Source organism: Narcine bancroftii, chromosome 4 (genome assembly GCF_036971445.1).
Source record: "Narcine bancroftii isolate sNarBan1 chromosome 4, sNarBan1.hap1, whole genome shotgun sequence".
Classification (NCBI taxonomy): Eukaryota; Metazoa; Chordata; class Chondrichthyes; order Torpediniformes; family Narcinidae; genus Narcine; species Narcine bancroftii.
In genome coordinates, this window is record NC_091472.1 from 209,546,919 (window position 1) to 209,567,833 (window position 20,915).

A 20,915-nucleotide genomic window follows, 5' to 3' on the forward strand; every position below is an offset into this window, starting at 1 on the left:
TCGCTGCTCTCTTTCCCCTTCGCTGCTCTCTTCCCCCTTCGCTGCTCTCTTCCCCCTTCGCTGCTCTCTTCCCCTTCACTGCTCTATTCCCCTTCCCCCCTTCGCTGCTCTCCTCCTCCTCGCTGCACCCTTCCCCCTTCGCTGCTCCCTTCCCCCTTCGCTGCTCACTTCCCCCTTCGCTGCTCCCTTCCCCCTTCGCTGCTCCCTTCCCCCTTCGCTGCTCCCTTCCCCCTTCGCTGCTCCCTTCCCCTTCGCTGCTCCCTTCCCCCTTCGCTGCTCCCTTCCCCCTTCGCTGCTCCATTCCCCCTTCGCTGCTCTCTTCCCCCTTCGCTGCTCTCTTCCCCCTTCGCTGCTCTCTTCCCCCCTTTGCTGCTCTATTCCCCTTCCCCCTTTCAATGCTCTCTTCCCTCTTCGCAGCTTCATTTCCCTTTCGCTTCTTCATTTCCCCTTTGGTGCTATACGCGCTCCCCTCGCTGTTCTATGCATCACCTTCGCTACTCGATGCACCCCTTCGCTGCTCGATTCTCCCACTTCGCTGCTCAATACACCCACTTCGCTGCTCGATGCACCCCCTTCGCTGCTCTATTGCCCCTTCGCTGCTCTATTCCCCCTTTAGCTGCTCTATTCCCTCTTCGCTGCTCTATTCCCCCCTTTGCTGCATCATCGCCCCTTCACTGCTCTATTAACACCCTTCACTGCTCTATTCTCCCTTTACTGCATTATTCCCCCCTTGCTGCTCTATTCCCCCCACCTTTCGCTGCTCTGTTCCCCACTTCGCTGCACTGTTTCCCTCTTCGCTGCTCTGTTCCGACTTCACTGCTCTGTTCTCCCCTACGCTGCTCTGTTTCTCCCTCCGCTGCACATTTTCCCCCTCTGCTGCTCCGTTTCCGCTTCACTGCACTGTTCCCCCTTTCGCAACTATGTTTCCCCATCTTGCTACTTTACTTCCTCTTCGCTGCTTTATTCCTCCCTTTGCTGCTAAATTCTCCCCCTTTGCTGCTAAATTCTCCCCCTTCGCAGCTATATTCTCCCCCTTCGCTGCTATATTCTCCCCCTTCGCGGCTATATTCTCCCCTTTGCTGCAACATTCTCCCCTTCACTGCTATATACTCCCCGCTGCTTTATTCACCCCCTTCACTGCTTTATTCCCACCCCTTGCTAATTTATTCCTCATTGCTGCTTTATCCCCCCATTGCTGGTTTATTCCCCCTTTGCTGCTTTACTCCCCCCTTGCTGCTTTCTTTCACCCCCACACTGCTTTCCTTCCCCTTCGCTGCTGTCTTCCCCCTTCGCTGCTCTCTTCCCCCTTCCCTGCTCTCTTCCCCCTTCACTGCTCTCTTCCCCGTTCACTGCTGTCTTCCCCCTTCGCTGCTCTCTTCCCCCTTCGCTGCTCTATTTCCCCTTCGCTGCTCTATTTCCCCCTTCGCTGCTCTATTTCCCCCTTCGCTGCTCTATTTCGCGCTTCGCTGCTCTATTTCACCTTTGCTGCTTCAACCACCTTCGCTGCTTCAACCCCCTTCGCTGCTTCAACCCCCTTCGCTGCTTCATCCCCATTCGCTGCTTCATTCCCCATTCACTGCTTCATCCCCCATTTGCTGCTTCCTTTCCCCTTCGCTGGTCTCTTCCCCCTTCGCTGCTCTCTTCTCCCTTCGCTGCTCTCTTCTCCCTTCGTTGCTCTCTTCCCCCTTCGCTGCTCTCTTACCCCTTCGCTGCTCTCTTCCCCATTCGCTGCTCTCTTCTCCCTTCGCTGCTCTCTTCCCCCTTCGCTGCTCTCTTCCTCCTTCTCTGCTCTCTTCCCCCATCGCTGCTGCCTTCCCCCTTCGCTGCTTCCTTCCCCCTTCGCTGCACCCTTCCCCTTCGCTGCTCCCTTCCCCCTTCGCTGCTCCCTTCCCCCTTCGCTGCTCCCTTCCCCCTTCGCTGCTCTCTTTCCCCTTCGCTGCTCTCTTCCCCCCTTCACTGCTCTATTCCGCTTCACCCTTCGCTGCTCTCCTCCGCCTCGCTGCTCCCTTCCCCCTTCGCAGATCCCTTCCCCCTTCGCTGCTCCCTTCCCCCTTCGCTGCTCCCTTCCCCCTTCGCTGCTCCCTTCCCCCTTCGCTGCTCCCTTCCCCCTTCGCTGCTCCCTTCCCCCATTTGCTGCTTCCTTTCCACTTCGCTGCTCTATTCCGCCTTCGCTGCTCTCTTCCACCTTCGCTGCTCCCTTCCCCCTTCGCTGGTCTCTTCCCCCTTCGCTGCTCTCTTCTCCCTTCGCTGCTCTCTTCTCCCTTCGTTGCTCTCTTCCCACTTCGCTGCTCTCTTCCCCCTTCGCTGCTCTGTTCCCCATTCGCTGCTCTCTTCTCCCTTCGCTGCTCTCTTCCCCCTTCGCTGCTCTCTTCCCCCATCGCTGCTGCCTTTCCCCTTCGCTGCTCCCTTCCCCCTTCGCTGCTCCCTTCCCTCTTCGCTGCTTCAACCCCCTTCGCTGCTCTCTTCCCCCTTCGCTTCTCTCTTTCCCGTTCACTGCTCTCTTCCCCCTTCGCTGCTCTCTTCCCCCTTCGCTGCTCTCTTCCCCCCTTCCCTGCTCTATTCCCCTTTCCCCCTTCGCTGCTCTCCTCCCCCTCGCTGCTCCCTTCCCCCTTCGCTGCTACCTTCCCCCTTCGCTGCTCCCTTCCCCTTCTCTGCCACCTTCCCCCTTCGTTGCTCCCTTCCCCCTTCGCTGCTCTCTTCCCCCTTCGCTGCTCCCTTCCCCTTCGCTGCTCTCTACCCCCTTCGCTGCTCCCTTCCCCCTTCGCTGCTCTCTTCCCCCTTCGCTGCCCTATTCCCCCTTCGCTGCTCTCTTCCCTCTTCGCTGCTTCATTTCCCTTTCGCTTCTTCATTTCCCCTTTGCTGCTATACGCGCTCCCCTCGCTGTTCTATGCATCCTCTTCGCTACTCGATACACCCCTTCACTGCTCGATTCTCCCACTTTGCTGCTGGATACACCCCCTTCGCTGCTCGATGAACCCCCTTTGGTGCTCAATTGCCCCTTCGCTGCTCTATTCCCCCTTTAGCTGCTCTATTCCCTCTTCGCTGCTCTATTCCCCCCTTTGCTGCATCATCGCCCCTTCACTGCTCTATTAACACCCTTCACTGCTCTATTCCCCCTTTACTGCTCTATTCCCCCATTGCTGCTCTATTCCCCGCACCTTTCGCTGCTCTATTCCTTCCCCCTCACTGCTCTGTTCCTCCCCTTGGCTGCTCTGTTCCCGCCACCCCCGCCATTTGCTGCTCTGTTCCCCACTTCGCAGCACTGTTTCCCTCTTCGCTGCACTGTTCCGCCTTCACTGCTCTGTTCTCCCCTACGCTGCTCTGTTTTCACCTCCGCTCCACGGTTCCCCCCTCTGCTGCTCCGTTTCTGCTACACTGCACTGTTCCCCCTTTTGCAACTCTGTTTCCCCATTTTGCTACTTTACTTCCTCTTCGCTGCTTTATTCCTCCCTTTGCTGCTAAATTCTCCCCCTTCGTGGCTATTTTCTCCCTCTTCGCGGCTATATTCTCCCCCATCATGGCGATACTCTCCCCTTCACTACTTTATTCCCCCTTCGCTGCTTTATTCCTCACTTTGCTGCTAAATTCTCCCCCTTCGCTGCAACATTCTCCCCTTCACTGCTATATTCTCCCCGCTGCTTTATTCACCCCCTTCACTGCTTTATTCCCACCCCTTGCTGCTTTATTCCCAACCCTTGCTGCTTTATTCCCCACCCCTTTCTAATTTATCCTCATTGCTGCTTTATCCCCCCATTGCTGCTTTATTCCCCCTTTGCTGCTTTACTCCACCTTTGCTGCTTTCTTTCCCCCCCACACTGCTTTTCTTCCTCTTCGCTGCTGTCTTCCCCCTTCGCTGCTCTCTTCCCCCTTCCCTGCTCTCTTCCCCTTTCGCTGCTCTCTTCCCCCTTCGCTGCTCTATTTCACCCTTCGCTGCTCTATTTCACCCTTCGCTGTTCTATTTCACCTTTGCTGCTTCAGACACCTTCGCTGCTTCAACCCCCTTCGCTGCTTCATCCCCCATTCGCTGCTTCATCCCCATTCACTGCTTCATTCCCCATTCGCTGCTTCATTCCCCATTCATTGCTTCATCCCCCATTTGATGCTTCCTTTCCCCTTCGCTGCTCTCTTCCCCCATCGCTGCTGCCTTTCCCCTTCGCTGCTCCCTTCCCCCTTTGCTGCTGCCTTCCCTCTTCGCTGCTTCAACCCCCTTCGCTGCTCTCTTCCCCTTCGCTTCTCTCTTTCCCGTTCACTGCTCTCTTCCCCCTTCGCTGCTCTCTTCCCCCTTCGCTGCTCTCTTCCCCGCTTCGCTGCTCTATTCCCCTTCCCCCCTTCGCTGCTCTCCTCCCCCTCGCTGCTCCCTTCCCCCTTCGCTACTCCCTCCCCCTTCGCTGCTCCCTTCCCCCTTCTCTGCTCCCTTCCCCTTCGCTGCTCCCTTCCCCCTTCGCTGCTCTCTTCCCCCTTCGCTGCTCCCTTCCCCCTTCGCTGCTCTCTTCCCCCTTCGCTGCTCTCTTCCCCCTTCGCTGCTCTCTTCCCCCCTTCGCTGCACTATTCTCCCCCATCGCGGCTATATTCTCCCCTTTGCTGCAACATTCTCCCCTTCACTGCTATATTCTCCCCGCTGCTTTATTCACCCCCTTCACTGCTTTATTCCCACCCCTTGCTAATTTATTCCTCATTGCTGCTTTATCCCCCCATTGCTGGTTTATTCCCCCTTGCGGCTTTACTCCCCCCTTGCTGCTTTCTTTCCCCCCCACACTGCTTTCCTTCCCCTTCGCTGCTGTCTTCCCCCTTTGCTGCTCTCTTCCCCCTTCCCTGCTCTCTTCCCCCTTCCCTGCTCTCTTCCCCTTCGCTGCTCTCTTCCCCCTTCACTGCTCTCTTCCCCCTTCACTGCTCTATTTCCCCCTTCGCTGCTCTATTTCCCCCTTCGCTGCTCTATTTCGCCCTTCGCTGCTCTATTTCACCTTTGCTGCTTCAACCACCTTCGCTGCTTCAACCCCCTTCGCTGCTTCAACCCCCTTCGCTGCTTCATTCCCCATTCGCTGCTTCATCCCCATTCGCTGCTTCATTCCCCATTCACTGCTTCATCCCCCATTTGCTGCTTCCTTTCCCCTTCGCTGCTCTATTCCGCCTTCGCTGCTCTCTTCCACCTTCGGTGCTCCCTTACCCCTTCGCTGCTCCCTTCCCCCTTCACTGCTCCCTTCCCCCTTCGCTGCTCTCTTCTCCCTTCGCTGCTCTCTTCTCCCTTCGTTGCTCTCTTCCCCCTTCGCTGCTCTCTTCCCCCTTCGCTGCTCTCTTCCCCCTTCGCTGCTCTCTTCTCCCTTCGCTGCTCTCTTCCCCGTTCGCTGCTCTCTTCCTCCTTCTCTGCTCTCTTCCCCCATCGCTGCTGCCTTCCCCCTTCGCTGCTTCCTTCCCCCTTCGCTGCTCCCTTCCCCCTTTGCTGCTCCCTTCCCCCTTCGCTGCTCCCTTCCCCCTTCACTGCTCCCTTCCCCCTTCGCTGCTCTCTTCCCCCTTCGCTGCTCTCTTTCCCCTTCGCTGCTCTCTTCCCCTTCGCTGCTCTCTTCCCCTTCGCTGCTCTCTTCCCCCTTCGCTGCTCTCTTCCCTCCTTCACTGCTCTATTCCCCTTCCCCCCTTCGCTGCTCTCCTCCTCCTCGCTGCTCCCTTCCCCCTTCGCTGCTCCCTTCCCCCTTCGCTGCTCCCTTCCCCCTTCGCTGCTCCCTTCCCCTTCGCTGCTCCCTTCCCCCTTCGCTGCTCCCTTCCCCCTTCGCTGCTCCATTCCCCCTTCGCTGCTCTCTTCCCCCTTCGCTGCTCTCTTCCCCCTTCGCTGCTCTCTTCCCCCCTTCGCTGCTCTATTCCCCATCCCCCTTTCGCTGCTCTCTTCCCTCTTCGCAGCTTCATTTCCCTTTCGCTTCTTCATTTCCCCTTTGGTGCTATATGCGCTGCCCTCGCTGTTCTATGCATCACCTTCGCTACTCGATGCACCCCTTCGCTGCTCGATTCTCCCACTTCGCTGCTGAATACACCCGCTTCGCTGCTCGATGCACCCCCTACGATGCTCTATTGCCCCTTCGCTGCTCTATTCCCCCTTGAGCTGCTCTATTCCCTCTTCGCTGCTCTATTCCCCCCTTTGCTGCATGATCGCCCCTTCACTGCTCTATTAACACCCTTCACTGCTCTATTCCCCCTTTACTGCTCTATTCCCCCATTGCTGCTCTATTCCCCGCACCTTTCGCTGCTCTATTCCTTCCCCCTCACTGCTCTGTTCCTCCCCTTGGCTGCTCTGTTCCCGCCACCCCCGCCATTTGCTGCTCTGTTCCCCACTTCGCAGCACTGTTTCCCTCTTCGCTGCACTGTTCCGCCTTCACTGCTCTGTTCTCCCCTACGCTGCTCTGTTTTCACCTCCGCTCCACGGTTCCCCCCTCTGCTGCTCCGTTTCTGCTACACTGCACTGTTCCCCCTTTTGCAACTCTGATTCCCCATCTTGCTACTTTACTTCCTCTTCGCTGCTTTATTCCTCCCTTTGCTGCTAAATTCTCCCCCTTCGTGGCTATTTTCTCCCTCTTCGCGGCTATATTCTCCCCCATCATGGCGATACTCTCCCCTTCACTACTTTATTCCCCCTTCGCTGCTTTATTCCTCACTTTGCTGCTAAATTCTCCCCCTTCGCTGCAACATTCTCCCCTTCACTGCTATATTCTCCCCGCTGCTTTATTCACCCCCTTCACTGCTTTATTCCCACCCCTTGCTGCTTTATTCCCAACCCTTGCTGCTTTATTCCCCACCCCTTTCTAATTTATCCTCATTGCTGCTTTATCCCCCCATTGCTGCTTTATTCCCCCTTTGCTGCTTTACTCCACCTTTGCTGCTTTCTTTCCCCCCCACACTGCTTTTCTTCCTCTTCGCTGCTGTCTTCCCCCTTCGCTGCTCTCTTCCCCCTTCCCTGCTCTCTTCCCCTTTCGCTGCTCTCTTCCCCCTTCGCTGCTCTATTTCACCCTTCGCTGCTCTATTTCACCCTTCGCTGTTCTATTTCACCTTTGCTGCTTCAGACACCTTCGCTGCTTCAACCCCCTTCGCTGCTTCAACCCCCTTCGCTGCTTCATCCCCCATTCGCTGCTTCATCCCCATTCACTGCTTCATTCCCCATTCGCTGCTTCATTCCCCATTCATTGCTTCATCCCCCATTTGATGCTTCCTTTCCCCTTCGCTGCTCTCTTCCCCCATCGCTGCTGCCTTTCCCCTTCGCTGCTCCCTTCCCCCTTCGCTGCTCCCTTCCCTCTTCGCTGCTTCAACCCCCTTCGCTGCTCTCTTCCCCTTCGCTTCTCTCTTTCCCGTTCACTGCTCTCTTCCCCCTTCGCTGCTCTCTTCCCCCTTCGCTGCTCTCTTCCCCGCTTCGCTGCTCTATTCCCCTTCCCCCCTTCGCTGCTCTCCTCCCCCTCGCTGCTCCCTTCCCCCTTCGCTACTCCCTCCCCCTTCGCTGCTCCCTTCCCGCTTCTCTGCTCCCTTCCCCTTCGCTGCTCCCTTCCCCCTTCGCTGCTCTCTTCCCCCTTCGCTGCTCCCTTCCCCCTTCGCTGCTCTCTTCCCCCTTCGCTGCTCTCTTCCCCCTTCGCTGCTCTCTTCCCCCCTTCGCTGCACTATTCTCCCCCATCGCGGCTATATTCTCCCCTTTGCTGCAACATTCTCCCCTTCACTGCTATATTCTCCCCGCTGCTTTATTCACCCCCTTCACTGCTTTATTCCCACCCCTTGCTAATTTATTCCTCATTGCTGCTTTACTCCCCCCTTGCTGCTTTCTTTCCCCCCCACACTGCTTTCCTTCCCCTTCGCTGCTGTCATCCCCCTTTGCTGCTCTCTTCCCCCTTCCCTGCTCTCTTCCCCCTTCCCTGCTCTCTTCCCCTTCGCTGCTCTCTTCCCCCTTCACTGCTCTCTTCCCCCTTCGCTGCTCTATTTCCCCCTTCGCTGCTCTATTTCCCCCTTCGCTGCTCTATTTCGCCCTTCGCTGCTCTATTTCACCTTTGCTGCTTCAACCACCTTCGCTGCTTCAACCCCCTTCGCTGCTTCAACCCCCTTCGCTGCTTCATTCCCCATTCGCTGCTTCATCCCCATTCGCTGCTTCATTCCCCATTCACTGCTTCATCCCCCATTTGCTGCTTCCTTTCCCCTTCGCTGCTCTATTCCGCCTTCGCTGCTCTCTTCCACCTTCGGTGCTCCCTTACCCCTTCGCTGCTCCCTTCCCCCTTCACTGCTCCCTTCCCCCTTCGCTGCTCTCTTCTCCCTTCGCTGCTCTCTTCTCCCTTCGTTGCTCTCTTCCCCCTTCGCTGCTCTCTTCCCCCTTCGCTGCTCTCTTCCCCCTTCGCTGCTCTCTTCTCCCTTCGCTGCTCTCTTCCCCGTTCGCTGCTCTCTTCCTCCTTCTCTGCTCTCTTCCCCCATCGCTGCTGCCTTCCCCCTTCGCTGCTTCCTTCCCCCTTCGCTGCTCCCTTCCCCCTTTGCTGCTCCCTTCCCCCTTCGCTGCTCCCTTCCCCCTTCACTGCTCCCTTCCCCCTTCGCTGCTCTCTTCCCCCTTCGCTGCTCTCTTTCCCCTTCGCTGCTCTCTTCCCCTTCGCTGCTCTCTTCCCCTTCGCTGCTCTCTTCCCCCTTCGCTGCTCTCTTCCCTCCTTCACTGCTCTATTCCCCTTCCCCCCTTCGCTGCTCTCCTCCTCCTCGCTGCTCCCTTCCCCCTTCGCTGCTCCCTTCCCCCTTCGCTGCTCCCTTCCCCCTTCGCTGCTCCCTTCCCCTTCGCTGCTCCCTTCCCCCTTCGCTGCTCCCTTCCCCCTTCGCTGCTCCATTCCCCCTTCGCTGCTCTCTTCCCCCTTCGCTGCTCTCTTCCCCCTTCGCTGCTCTCTTCCCCCCTTCGCTGCTCTATTCCCCATCCCCCTTTCGCTGCTCTCTTCCCTCTTCGCAGCTTCATTTCCCTTTCGCTTCTTCATTTCCCCTTTGGTGCTATATGCGCTGCCCTCGCTGTTCTATGCATCACCTTCGCTACTCGATGCACCCCTTCGCTGCTCGATTCTCCCACTTCGCTGCTGAATACACCCGCTTCGCTGCTCGATGCACCCCCTACGATGCTCTATTGCCCCTTCGCTGCTCTATTCCCCCTTGAGCTGCTCTATTCCCTCTTCGCTGCTCTATTCCCCCCTTTGCTGCATGATCGCCCCTTCACTGCTCTATTAACACCCTTCACTGCTCTATTCCCCCTTTACTGCTCTATTCCCCCATTGCTGCTCTATTCCCCGCACCTTTCGCTGCTCTATTCCTTCCCCCTCACTGCTCTGTTCCTCCCCTTGGCTGCTCTGTTCCCGCCACCCCCGCCATTTGCTGCTCTGTTCCCCACTTCGCAGCACTGTTTCCCTCTTCGCTGCACTGTTCCGCCTTCACTGCTCTGTTCTCCCCTACGCTGCTCTGTTTTCACCTCCGCTCCACGGTTCCCCCCTCTGCTGCTCCGTTTCTGCTACACTGCACTGTTCCCCCTTTTGCAACTCTGATTCCCCATCTTGCTACTTTACTTCCTCTTCGCTGCTTTATTCCTCCCTTTGCTGCTAAATTCTCCCCCTTCGTGGCTATTTTCTCCCTCTTCGCGGCTATATTCTCCCCCATCATGGCGATACTCTCCCCTTCACTACTTTATTCCCCCTTCGCTGCTTTATTCCTCACTTTGCTGCTAAATTCTCCCCCTTCGCTGCAACATTCTCCCCTTCACTGCTATATTCTCCCCGCTGCTTTATTCACCCACTTCACTGCTTTATTCCCACCCCTTGCTGCTTTATTCCCAACCCTTGCTGCTTTATTCCCCACCCCTTTCTAATTTATTCCTCATTGCTGCTTTATCCCCCCATTGCTGCTTTATTCCCCCTTTGCTGCTTTACTCCACCTTTGCTGCTTTCTTTCCCCCCCACACTGCTTTCCTTCCTCTTCGCTGCTCTTCCCCCTTCGCTGCTCTCTTCCCCCTTCCCTGCTCTCTTCCCCTTTCGCTGCTCTCTTCCCCCTTCGCTGCTCTATTTCACCCTTCGCTGCTCTATTTCACCCTTCGCTGTTCTATTTCACCTTTGCTGCTTCAAACACCTTCGCTGCTTCAACCCCCTTCGCTGCTTCAACCCCCTTCGCTGCTTCATCCCCCATTCGCTGCTTCATCCCCATTCGCTGCTTCATTCCCCATTCGCTGCTTCATTCCCCATTCATTGCTTCATCCCCCATTTGATGCTTCCTTTCCCCTTCGCTGCTCTATTCCGCCTTCGCTGCTCTCTTCCACCTTCGCTGTTTCCTTCCCCCTTCGCTGGTCTCTTCCCCCTTCTCTGCTCTCTTCTCCCTTCGCTGCTCTCTTCTCCCTTCGTTGCTCTCTTCCCACTTTGCTGCTCTCTTCCCCCTTCGCTGCTCTCTTCCCCCTTCGCTGCTCTCTTCTCCCTTCGCTGCTCCATTCCCCCTTCGCTGCTCTCTTCCCCCTTCGCTGCTCTCTTCCCCCTTCACTGCACTCTTCTCCCTTCGCTGCTGTCTTCCCCCTTCGCTGCTCTCTTCCCCCATCGCTGCTGCCTTTCCCCTTCGCTGCTCCCTTCCCCCTTCGCTGCTCCCTTCCCTCTTCGCTGCTTCAACCCCCTTCGCTGCTCTCTTCCCCCTTCGCTTCTCTCTTTCCCGTTCACTGCTCTCTTCCCCCTTCGCTGCTCTCTTCCCCCTTCGCTGCTCTCTTCCCCGCTTCGCTGCTCTATTCCCCTTCCCCCCTTCGCTGCTCTCCTCCCCCTCGCTGCTCCCTTCCCCCTTCGCTGCTCCCTCCACCTTCGCTGCTCCCTTCCCCCTTCTCTGCTCCCTTCCCCCTTCGCTGCTCCCTTCCCCCTTCGCTGCTCTCTTCCCCCTTCGCTGCTCCCTTCCCCCTTCGCTGCTCTCTTCCCCCTTCGCTGCTCTCTTCCCCCTTCGCTGCTCTCTTCCCCCCTTCGCTGCTCTATTCCCATTCCCCCTTTCGCTGCTCTCTTCCCTCTTCGCTGCTTCATTTCCCTTTCGCTTCTTCATTTCCCATTTGCTGCTATACGCGCTCCCCTCGCTGTTCTATGCATCCCCTTCGCTACTCGGTACACCCCTTCGCTGCTCGATTCTCCCACTTTGCTGCTGGATACACCCCCTTCGCTGCTCGATGAACCCCCTTTGCTGCTCTATTGCCCCTTCGCTGCTCTATTCCCCCTTTAGCTGCTCTATTCCCTCTTCGCTGCTCTATTCCCCCCTTTGCTGCATCATCGCCCCTTCACTGCTCTATTAACACCCTTCACTGCTCTATTCCCCCTTTACTGCTCTATTGCCCCCTTGCTGCTCTATTCCCCGCACCTTTCGCTGCTCTATTCCTTCCCCCTCACTGCTCTGTTCCTCCCCTTGGGTGCTCTGTTCCCGGCCCCCCCCCCCATTTGCTGCTCTGTTCCCCACTTCGCTGCACTGTTTCCCTCTTCGCTGCTCTGTTCCGCCTTCACTGCTCTGTTCTCCCCTACGCTGCTCTGTTTCCCCCCTCCGCTGCACTGTTCACCCCTCTGCTGCTCCGTTTCTGCTACACTGCACTGTTCCCCCTTTTGCAACTCTGTTTCCCCATCTTGCTACTTTACTTCCTCTTCGCTGCTTTATTCCTCCCTTTGCTGCTAAATTCTCCCTCTTCGTGGCTATTTTTCCCTCTTCGCGGCTATATTCACCCCCATCATTGCGATACTCTCCCCTTCAGTACTTTATTCCCCCTTCGCTGCTTTATTCCTCCCTTTGCTGCTAAATTCTCCCCCTTCGCTGCAACATTCTCCCCTTCACTGCTATATTCTCCCCGCTGCTTTATTCACCCCCTTCACTGCTTTATTCCCACCACTTGCTGCTTTATTCCAACCCTTGCTGCTTTATTCCCCACCCCTTGCTAATTTATTCCTCATTGCTGCTTTATCCCCCCATTGCTGCTTTATTCCCCCTTTGCTGCTTTACTCCCCCTTTGCTGCTTTCTTTTCCCCCACACTGCATTCCTTCCCCTTCGCTGCTGTCTTCCCCCTTCGCTGCTCTCTTCCCCCTTCCCTGCTCTCTTCCCCCTTCGCTGCTCTATTTCCCCCTTCGCTGCTCTATTTCGCCCTTCGCTGCTCTATATCACCTTTGCTGCTTCAACCCCCTTCGCTGCTTCATCCCCCATTCGCTGCTTCATCCCCCTTCGCTGCTCTCTTTCCCCTTCGCTGCTCTCTTCCCCCTTCGCTGCTCTCTTCCCCCTTCGCTGCTCTCTTCCCCTTCACTGCTCTATTCCCCTTCCCCCCTTCGCTGCTCTCCTCCTCCTCGCTGCACCCTTCCCCCTTCGCTGCTCCCTTCCCCCTTCGCTGCTCACTTCCCCCTTCGCTGCTCCCTTCCCCCTTCGCTGCTCCCTTCCCCCTTCGCTGCTCCCTTCCCCCTTCGCTGCTCCCTTCCCCTTCGCTGCTCCCTTCCCCCTTCGCTGCTCCCTTCCCCCTTCGCTGCTCCATTCCCCCTTCGCTGCTCTCTTCCCCCTTCGCTGCTCTCTTCCCCCTTCGCTGCTCTCTTCCCCCCTTTGCTGCTCTATTCCCCTTCCCCCTTTCAATGCTCTCTTCCCTCTTCGCAGCTTCATTTCCCTTTCGCTTCTTCATTTCCCCTTTGGTGCTATACGCGCTCCCCTCGCTGTTCTATGCATCACCTTCGCTACTCGATGCACCCCTTCGCTGCTCGATTCTCCCACTTCGCTGCTCAATACACCCACTTCGCTGCTCGATGCACCCCCTTCGCTGCTCTATTGCCCCTTCGCTGCTCTATTCCCCCTTTAGCTGCTCTATTCCCTCTTCGCTGCTCTATTCCCCCCTTTGCTGCATCATCGCCCCTTCACTGCTCTATTAACACCCTTCACTGCTCTATTCTCCCTTTACTGCATTATTCCCCCCTTGCTGCTCTATTCCCCCCACCTTTCGCTGCTCTGTTCCCCACTTCGCTGCACTGTTTCCCTCTTCGCTGCTCTGTTCCGACTTCACTGCTCTGTTCTCCCCTACGCTGCTCTGTTTCTCCCTCCGCTGCACATTTTCCCCCTCTGCTGCTCCGTTTCCGCTTCACTGCACTGTTCCCCCTTTCGCAACTATGTTTCCCCATCTTGCTACTTTACTTCCTCTTCGCTGCTTTATTCCTCCCTTTGCTGCTAAATTCTCCCCCTTTGCTGCTAAATTCTCCCCCTTCGCAGCTATATTCTCCCCCTTCGCTGCTATATTCTCCCCCTTCGCGGCTATATTCTCCCCTTTGCTGCAACATTCTCCCCTTCACTGCTATATACTCCCCGCTGCTTTATTCACCCCCTTCACTGCTTTATTCCCACCCCTTGCTAATTTATTCCTCATTGCTGCTTTATCCCCCCATTGCTGGTTTATTCCCCCTTTGCTGCTTTACTCCCCCCTTGCTGCTTTCTTTCACCCCCACACTGCTTTCCTTCCCCTTCGCTGCTGTCTTCCCCCTTCGCTGCTCTCTTCCCCCTTCCCTGCTCTCTTCCCCCTTCACTGCTCTCTTCCCCCTTCACTGCTGTCTTCCCCCTTCGCTGCTCTCTTCCCCCTTCGCTGCTCTATTTCCCCTTCGCTGCTCTATTTCCCCCTTCGCTGCTCTATTTCCCCCTTCGCTGCTCTATTTCGCGCTTCGCTGCTCTATTTCACCTTTGCTGCTTCAACCACCTTCGCTGCTTCAACCCCCTTCGCTGCTTCAACCCCCTTCGCTGCTTCATCCCCATTCGCTGCTTCATTCCCCATTCACTGCTTCATCCCCCATTTGCTGCTTCCTTTCCCCTTCGCTGGTCTCTTCCCCCTTCGCTGCTCTCTTCTCCCTTCGCTGCTCTCTTCTCCCTTCGTTGCTCTCTTCCCCCTTCGCTGCTCTCTTACCCCTTCGCTGCTCTCTTCCCCCTTCGCTGCTCTCTTCTCCCTTCGCTGCTCTCTTCCCCCTTCGCTGCTCTCTTCCTCCTTCTCTGCTCTCTTCCCCCATCGCTGCTGCCTTCCCCCTTCGCTGCTTCCTTCCCCCTTCGCTGCACCCTTCCCCTTCGCTGCTCCCTTCCCCCTTCGCTGCTCCCTTCCCCCTTCGCTGCTCCCTTCCCCCTTCGCTGCTCTCTTTCCCCTTCGCTGCTCTCTTCCCCCCTTCACTGCTCTATTCCCCTTCACCCTTCGCTGCTCTCCTCCTCCTCGCTGCTCCCTTCCCCCTTCGCAGCTCCCTTCCCCCTTCGCTGCTCCCTTCCCCCTTCGCTGCTCCCTTCCCCCTTCGCTGCTCCCTTCCCCCTTCGCTGCTCCCTTCCCCCTTCGCTGCTCCCTTCCCCCTTGGGTGCTCCCTTCCCCCTTCGCTGCTCCCTTCCCCCATTTGCTGCTTCCTTTCCACTTCGCTGCTCTATTCCGCCTTCGCTGCTCTCTTCCACCTTCGCTGCTCCCTTCCCCCTTCGCTGGTCTCTTCCCCCTTCGCTGCTCTCTTCTCCCTTCGCTGCTCTCTTCTCCCTTCGTTGCTCTCTTCCCACTTCGCTGCTCTCTTCCCCCTTCGCTCCTCTGTTCCCCATTCGCTGCTCTCTTCTCCCTTCGCTGCTCTCTTCCCCCTTCGCTGCTCTCTTCCCCCATCGCTGCTGCCTTTCCCCTTCGCTGCTCCCTTCCCCCTTCGCTGCTCCCTTCCCTCTTCGCTGCTTCAACCCCCTTCGCTGCTCTCTTCCCCCTTCGCTTCTCTCTTTCCCGTTCACTGCTCTCTTCCCCCTTCGCTGCTCTCTTCCCCCTTCGCTGCTCTCTTCCCCCCTTCCCTGCTCTATTCCCCTTTCCCCCTTCGCTGCTCTCCTCCCCCTCGCTGCTCCCTTCCCCCTTCGCTGCTACCTTCCCCCTTCGCTGCTCCCTTCCCCTTCTCTGCCACCTTCCCCCTTCGTTGCTCCCTTCCCCCTTCGCTGCTCTCTTCCCCCTTCGCTGCTCCCTTCCCCTTCGCTGCTCTCTACCCCCTTCGCTGCTCCCTTCCCCCTTCGCTGCTCTCTTCCCCCTTCGCTGCCCTATTACCCCTTCGCTGCTCTCTTCCCTCTTCGCTGCTTCATTTCCTTTCGCTTCTTCATTTCCCCTTTGCTGCTATACGCGCTCCCCTCGCTGTTCTATGCATCCTCTTCGCTACTCGATACACCCCTTCACTGCTCGATTCTCCCACTTTGCTGCTGGATACACCCCCTTCGCTGCTCGATGAACCCCCTTTGGTGCTCAATTGCCCCTTCGCTGCTCTATTCCCCCTTTAGCTGCTCTATTCCCTCTTCGCTGCTCTATTCCCCCCTTTGCTGCATCATCGCCCCTTCACTGCTCTATTAACACCCTTCACTGCTCTATTCCCCCTTTACTGCTCTATTCCCCCCTTGCTGCTCTATTCCCCGCACCTTTCGCTGCTCTATTCCTTCCCCCTCACTGCTCTGTTCCTCCCCTTGGCTGCTCTGTTCCCGGCCCCCCCCCCATTTGCTGCTCTGTTCCCCACTTCGCTGCACTGTTTCCCTCTTCGCTGCTCTGTTCCGCCTTCATTGTTCTGTTCTCCCCTACGCTGCTCTGTTTCCCCCTCCGCTGCACTGTTCCCCCCTCTGCTGCTCCGTTTCCGCTACACTGCACTGTTCCCCCTTTTGCAACTCTGTTTCCCCATCTTGCTACTTTACTTCCTCTTCGCTGCTTTATTCCTCCCTTTGCTGCTAAATTCTCCCCCTTCGTGGCTATTTTTCCCTCTTCGCGGCTATATTCTCCCCCATCATTGCGATACTCTCCCCTTCACTACTTTATTCCCCCTTCGCTGCTTTATTCCTACCTTTGCTGCTAAATTCTCCCCCTTCGCTGCAACATTCTCCCCTTCACTGCTATATTCTCCCGCTGCTTTATTCACCCACTTCACTGCTTTATTCCCACCACTTGCTGCGTTATTCCCAACCCTTGCTGCTTTATTCCCCACCCCTTGCTAATTTATTCCTCATTGCTGCTTTATCCCCCCATTGCTGCTTTATTCCCCCTTTGCTGCTTTACTCCCCCTTTGCTGCTTTCTTTTCCCCCACACTGCTTTCCTTCCCCTTCGCTGCTGTCTTCCCCCTTCGCTGCTGTCTTCCCCCTTCGCTGCTCTCTTCTTCCTTCGCTGCTCTATTTCCCCCTTCTCTGCTCTATTTCCCCTTCGCTGCTCTATTTCACCCTTCGCTGCTCTATTTCGCCTTTGCTGCTTCAACCACCTTCGCTGCTTCAACCCCCTTCGCTGCTTCAACCCCCTTCGCTGCTTCATGCCCCATTCGCTGCTTCATCCCCATTCGCTGCTTCATTCCCCATTCGCTGCTTCATTCCCCATTCATTGCTTCATCCCCCATTTGCTGCTTCCTTTCCCCTTCGCTGCTCTATTCCGCCTTCGCTGCTCTCTTCCACCTTCGCTGCTCCCTTCCCCCTTCGCTGGTCTCTTCCCCCTTCGCTGCTCTCTTCTCACTTCGCTGCTCTCTTCTCCCTTCGTTGCTCTCTTCCCACTTCGCTGCACTCTTCCCCCTTCGCTGCTCTCTTCCCCATTCGCTGCTCTCTTCTCCCTTCGCTGCTCTCTTCCCCCTTCGCTGCTCTCTTCCCCCATCGCTGCTGCCTTTCCCCTTCGCTGCTCCCTTCCCCCTTCGCTACTCCCTTCCCTCTTCGCTGCTTCAACCCCCTTCGCTGCTCCCTTCCCCCTTTGCTGCTCCCTTCCCCCTTCGCTGCTCCCTTCCCCCTTCGCTGCTCCCTTCCCCCTTTACTGCTCTCTTCCCATTTCGCTGCTCTCTTTCCCGTTCACTGCTCTCTTCCCCCTTCGCTGCTCTCTTCCCCCTTCGCTGCTCTCTTCCCCCCTTCGCTGCTCTATTCCCCTTCCCCCCTTCGCTGCTCTCCTCCCCCTCGCTGCTCCCTTCCCCCTTCGCTGCTCCCTTCCTCCTTCGCTGCTCCCTTCCCCCTTCTCTGCTCCCATCCCCATTCGCTGCTCCCTTCCCCCTTCGCTGCTCCCTTCCCCCTTCGCTGTTCCCTTCCCCTTCGCTGTTCCCTTCCCCTTCGCTGCTCTCTTCCTCCTTCGCTGCTCCCTTCCCCCTTTGCTGCTCTCTTCCCCCTTCGCTGCTCTCTTCCCCCTTCGCTCCTCTCTTCCCCCCTTCGCTGCTCTATTCCCCTTCCCCCTTTCGCTGCTCTCTTCCCTCTTCGCTGCTTCATTTCCCTTTCGCTTCTTCATTTCCCCTTTGCTGCTATACGCGCTCCCCTCGCTGTTCTATGCATCCCCTTCGCAACTCGATACACCCCTTCGCTGCTTGATTCTCCCACTTTGCTGCTGGATACACCCCCTTCGCTTCTCGATGAACCCCCTTTGCTGCTCTATTGCCCCTTCGCTGCTCTATTCCCCCTTTGGCTGCTCTATTCCCTCTTCGCTGCTCTATTCCCCCCTTTGCTGCATCATCGCCCCTTCACTGCTCTATTAACACCCTTCACTGCTCTATTCCCCCTTTACTGCTCTATTCCCCCCTTGCTGCTCTATTCCCCGCACCTTTCGCTGCTCTATTCCTTCCCCCTCACTGCTCTGTTCCTCCCCTTGGCTGCTCTGTTCCTGCCCCCCCCCCCCCATTTGCTGCTCTGTTCCCCACTTCGCTGCACTGTTTCCCTCTTCGCTGCTCTGTTCCGCCTTCACTGCTCTGTTCTCCCCTACGCTGCTCTGTTTCCCTCTCTGCTGCACTGTTCCCCCCTCTGCTGCTCCGTTTCTGCTACACTGCACTGTTCCCCCTTTTGCAACTCTGTTTCCCCATCTTGCTACTTTACTTCCCTTTCGCTGCTTTATTCCTCCCTTTGCTGCTAAATTCTCCCCCTTCGTGGCTATTTTCTCCCTCTTCGCGGCTCTATTCTCCCCCATCATGGCGATACTTTCCCCTTCACTACTTTATTCCCCCTTCGATGCTTTATTCCTCCCTTTGCTACTAAATTCTCCCCCTTTGCTGCAACATTCTCCCCTTCACTGCTTTCTTCTCCCCGCTGCTTTATTCACCCCCTTCACTGCTTTATTCCCACCCCTTGCTGCTTTATTCCCAACCCTTGCTGCTTTATTCCCCACCCCTTGCTAATTTATTCCTCATTGCTGCTTTATCCCCCCATTGCTGCTTTATTCCCCCTTTGCTGCTTTACTCCCTCTTTGCTGCTTTCTTTTCCCCCCACACTGCTTTCCTTCCCTTTCGCTGCTGTCTTCCCCTTCGCTGCTCTCTTCCCCCTTCCCTGCTCTCTTCCCCCTTCGCTGCTCTCTTCCCCCTTCACTGCTCTCTTCCCCTTCGCTGGTCTCTTCCCCCTTCGCTGCTCTATTTCCCCCTTCGCTGCTCTATTTCGCCCTTCGCTGCTCTATTTCACCCTTCGCTGCTCTATTTCACCTTTGCTGCTTCAACCACCTTCGCTGCTTCAACCCCCTTCGCTGCTTCATCCCCCATTCGCTGCTTCATCCCCATTCGCTGCTTCATTCCCCATTCGCTGCTTCATTCCCCATTCATTGCTTCATCCCCCATTTGCTGCTTCCTTTCCCCTTCGCTGCTCTATTCCGCCTTCGCTGCTCTCTTCCACCTTCGCGGCTCCCTTCCCACTTCGTTGGTCTCTTCCCCCTTCGCTGCTCCCTTCCTCCTTCGCTGGTCTCTTCCCCCTTCGCTGCTCTCTTCTCCCTTCGCTGCTCTCTTCTCCTTTCGTTGCTCTCTTCCCACTTTGCTGCTCTCTTCCCCCTTCGCTGCTCTCTTCCCCCTTCGCTGCTCTCTGCTCCCTTCGCTGCTCTCTTCCCCCTTCGCTGCTCCCTTCCCCCTTCGCTGCTCTCTTCCCCCTTCTCTGCTCTCTTCACCCTTTCGCTGCTCTCTTCCCTCTTCGCTGCTTCATTTCCCTTTCGCTTCTTCATTTCCCCTTTGCTGCTATACGCGCTCCCCTCGCTGTTCTATGCATCCCCTTCGCTACTCGATACACCCCTTCGCTGCTCGATTCTCCCACTTTGCTGCTGGATACACCCCCTTCGCTGCTCGATGAACCCCCTTTGCTGCTCTATTGCCCCTTCGCTGCTCTATTTCACCTTTGCTGCTTCAACCACCTTCGCTGCTTCAACCCCCTTCGCTGCTTCAACCCCCTTCGCTGCTTCATCCCCCATTCGCTGCTTCATCCCCATTCGCTGCTTCATTCCCCATTCGCTGCTTCATTCCCCATTCATTGCTTCATCCCTACATTTCCTGCTTCCTTTCCCCTTCGCTGCTCTATTCTGCCTTCGCTGCTCTCTTCCACCTTCGCTGCTCTCTTCCCCCTTCGTTGGTCTCTTCCCCCTTCGCTGCTCTCTTCTCCCTTCGCTGCTCTCTTCTCCTTTCGTTGCTCTCTTCCCACTTCGCTGCTCTCTTCCCCCTTCGCTGCTCTCTTCCCCCTTCGCTGCTCTCTTCTCCCTTTGCTGCTCTCTTCCCCCTTCGCTGCTCCCTTCCCCCTTCGCTGCTCCCTTCCCTCTTCGCTGATTCAACCCCCTTCGCTGCTCCCTTCCCCCTTCGCTGCTCCCTTCTCCCTTTGCTGCTCCCTTCCCCCTTTGCTGCTCTCTTCCCACTTCGCTGCTCGCTTTCCCGTTCACTGCTCTCTTCCCCCTTCGCTGCTCTCTTCCCCCTTCGCTGCTCTCTTCCCCCCTTCGCTGCTCTATTCCCCTTCCCCCCTTTGCTGCTCTCCTCCCCATCGCTGCTCCCTTCCCCCTTTGCTGCTCCCTTCCCCATTCGCTGCTCTCTTCCCCCTTCGCTGCTCCCTTCCCCTTCGCTGCTCTCTTCCCCTTCGCTGCTCTCTTCCCCCTTCGCTGCTCCCTTCCCCCTTCGCTGCTCTCTTCCCCCTTCGCTGCTCTCTTCCCCCTTCGCTGCTCTCTTCCCCCCTTCGCTGCTCTATTCCCCTTCCCCCTTTCGCTGCTCAATTCCCTCTTCGCTGCTTCATTTCCCTTTCGCTTCTTCATTTCCCCTTTACTGCTATACACGCTCCCCTCGCTGTTCTATGCATCCCCTTCGCTACTCGATACACCCCTTCGCTGCTCAATGAACCCCCTTTGCTGCTCTATTGCCCCTTCGCTGCTCTATTCCCCCTTTAGCTGCTCTATTCCCTCTTCACTGCTCTATTAACACCCTTCACTGCTCTATTCTCCCTTTACTGCATTATTTCCCCCTTGCTGCTCTATTCCCCCCACCTTTCGCTGCTCTATTCTTTCCCCCTCACTGCTCTGTTCCTCCCCTTGGCTGCTCTGTTCCCGCCCCCCCCCCATTTGCTGCTCTGTTCCCCACTTCGCTGCACTGTTTCTCTCTTTGCTGCTCTGTTCCGCCTTTAGCTGCTCTATTCCCTCTTCGCTGCTCTATTCCCCCTTCGCTGCTCTCTTCTCCCTTCGCTGCTCTCTTTCCCCTTCGCTGCTCCATTCCCCCTTCGCTGCTCTCTTCTCCCTTCGCTGCTCTCTTCTCCTTTCGTTGCTCTCTTCCCACTTCGCTGCTCTCTACCCCCTTCGCTGCTCTCTTCCCCCTTCGCTGCTCTCTTCTCCCTTCGCTGCTCTCTTCCCCCTTCGCTGCTCCCTTCCCCCTTCGCTGCTCTCTTTCCCCTTCGCTGCTCTCTTCCCCCTTTCGCTGCTCTCTTCGCTGTTTCATTTCCCTTTCGCTTCTTCATTTCCCCTTTGCTGCTATACGCGCTCCCCTCGCTGTTCTATGCATCCCCTTCGCTACTCGATACACACCTTCGCTGCTCGATTCTCCCACTTTGCTGCTGGATACACCCCCTTCGCTGCTCGATGCACCCCCTTCGCTGCTCTATTGCCCCTTCGCTGCTCTATTCCCCCTTTAGTTGCTCTATTCCCTCTTCGCTGCTCTATTCCCCCCTTTGCTGCATCATCGCCCCTTCACTGCTCTATTAACACCCTTCACTGCTCTATTCTCCCTTTACTGCATTATTTCCCCC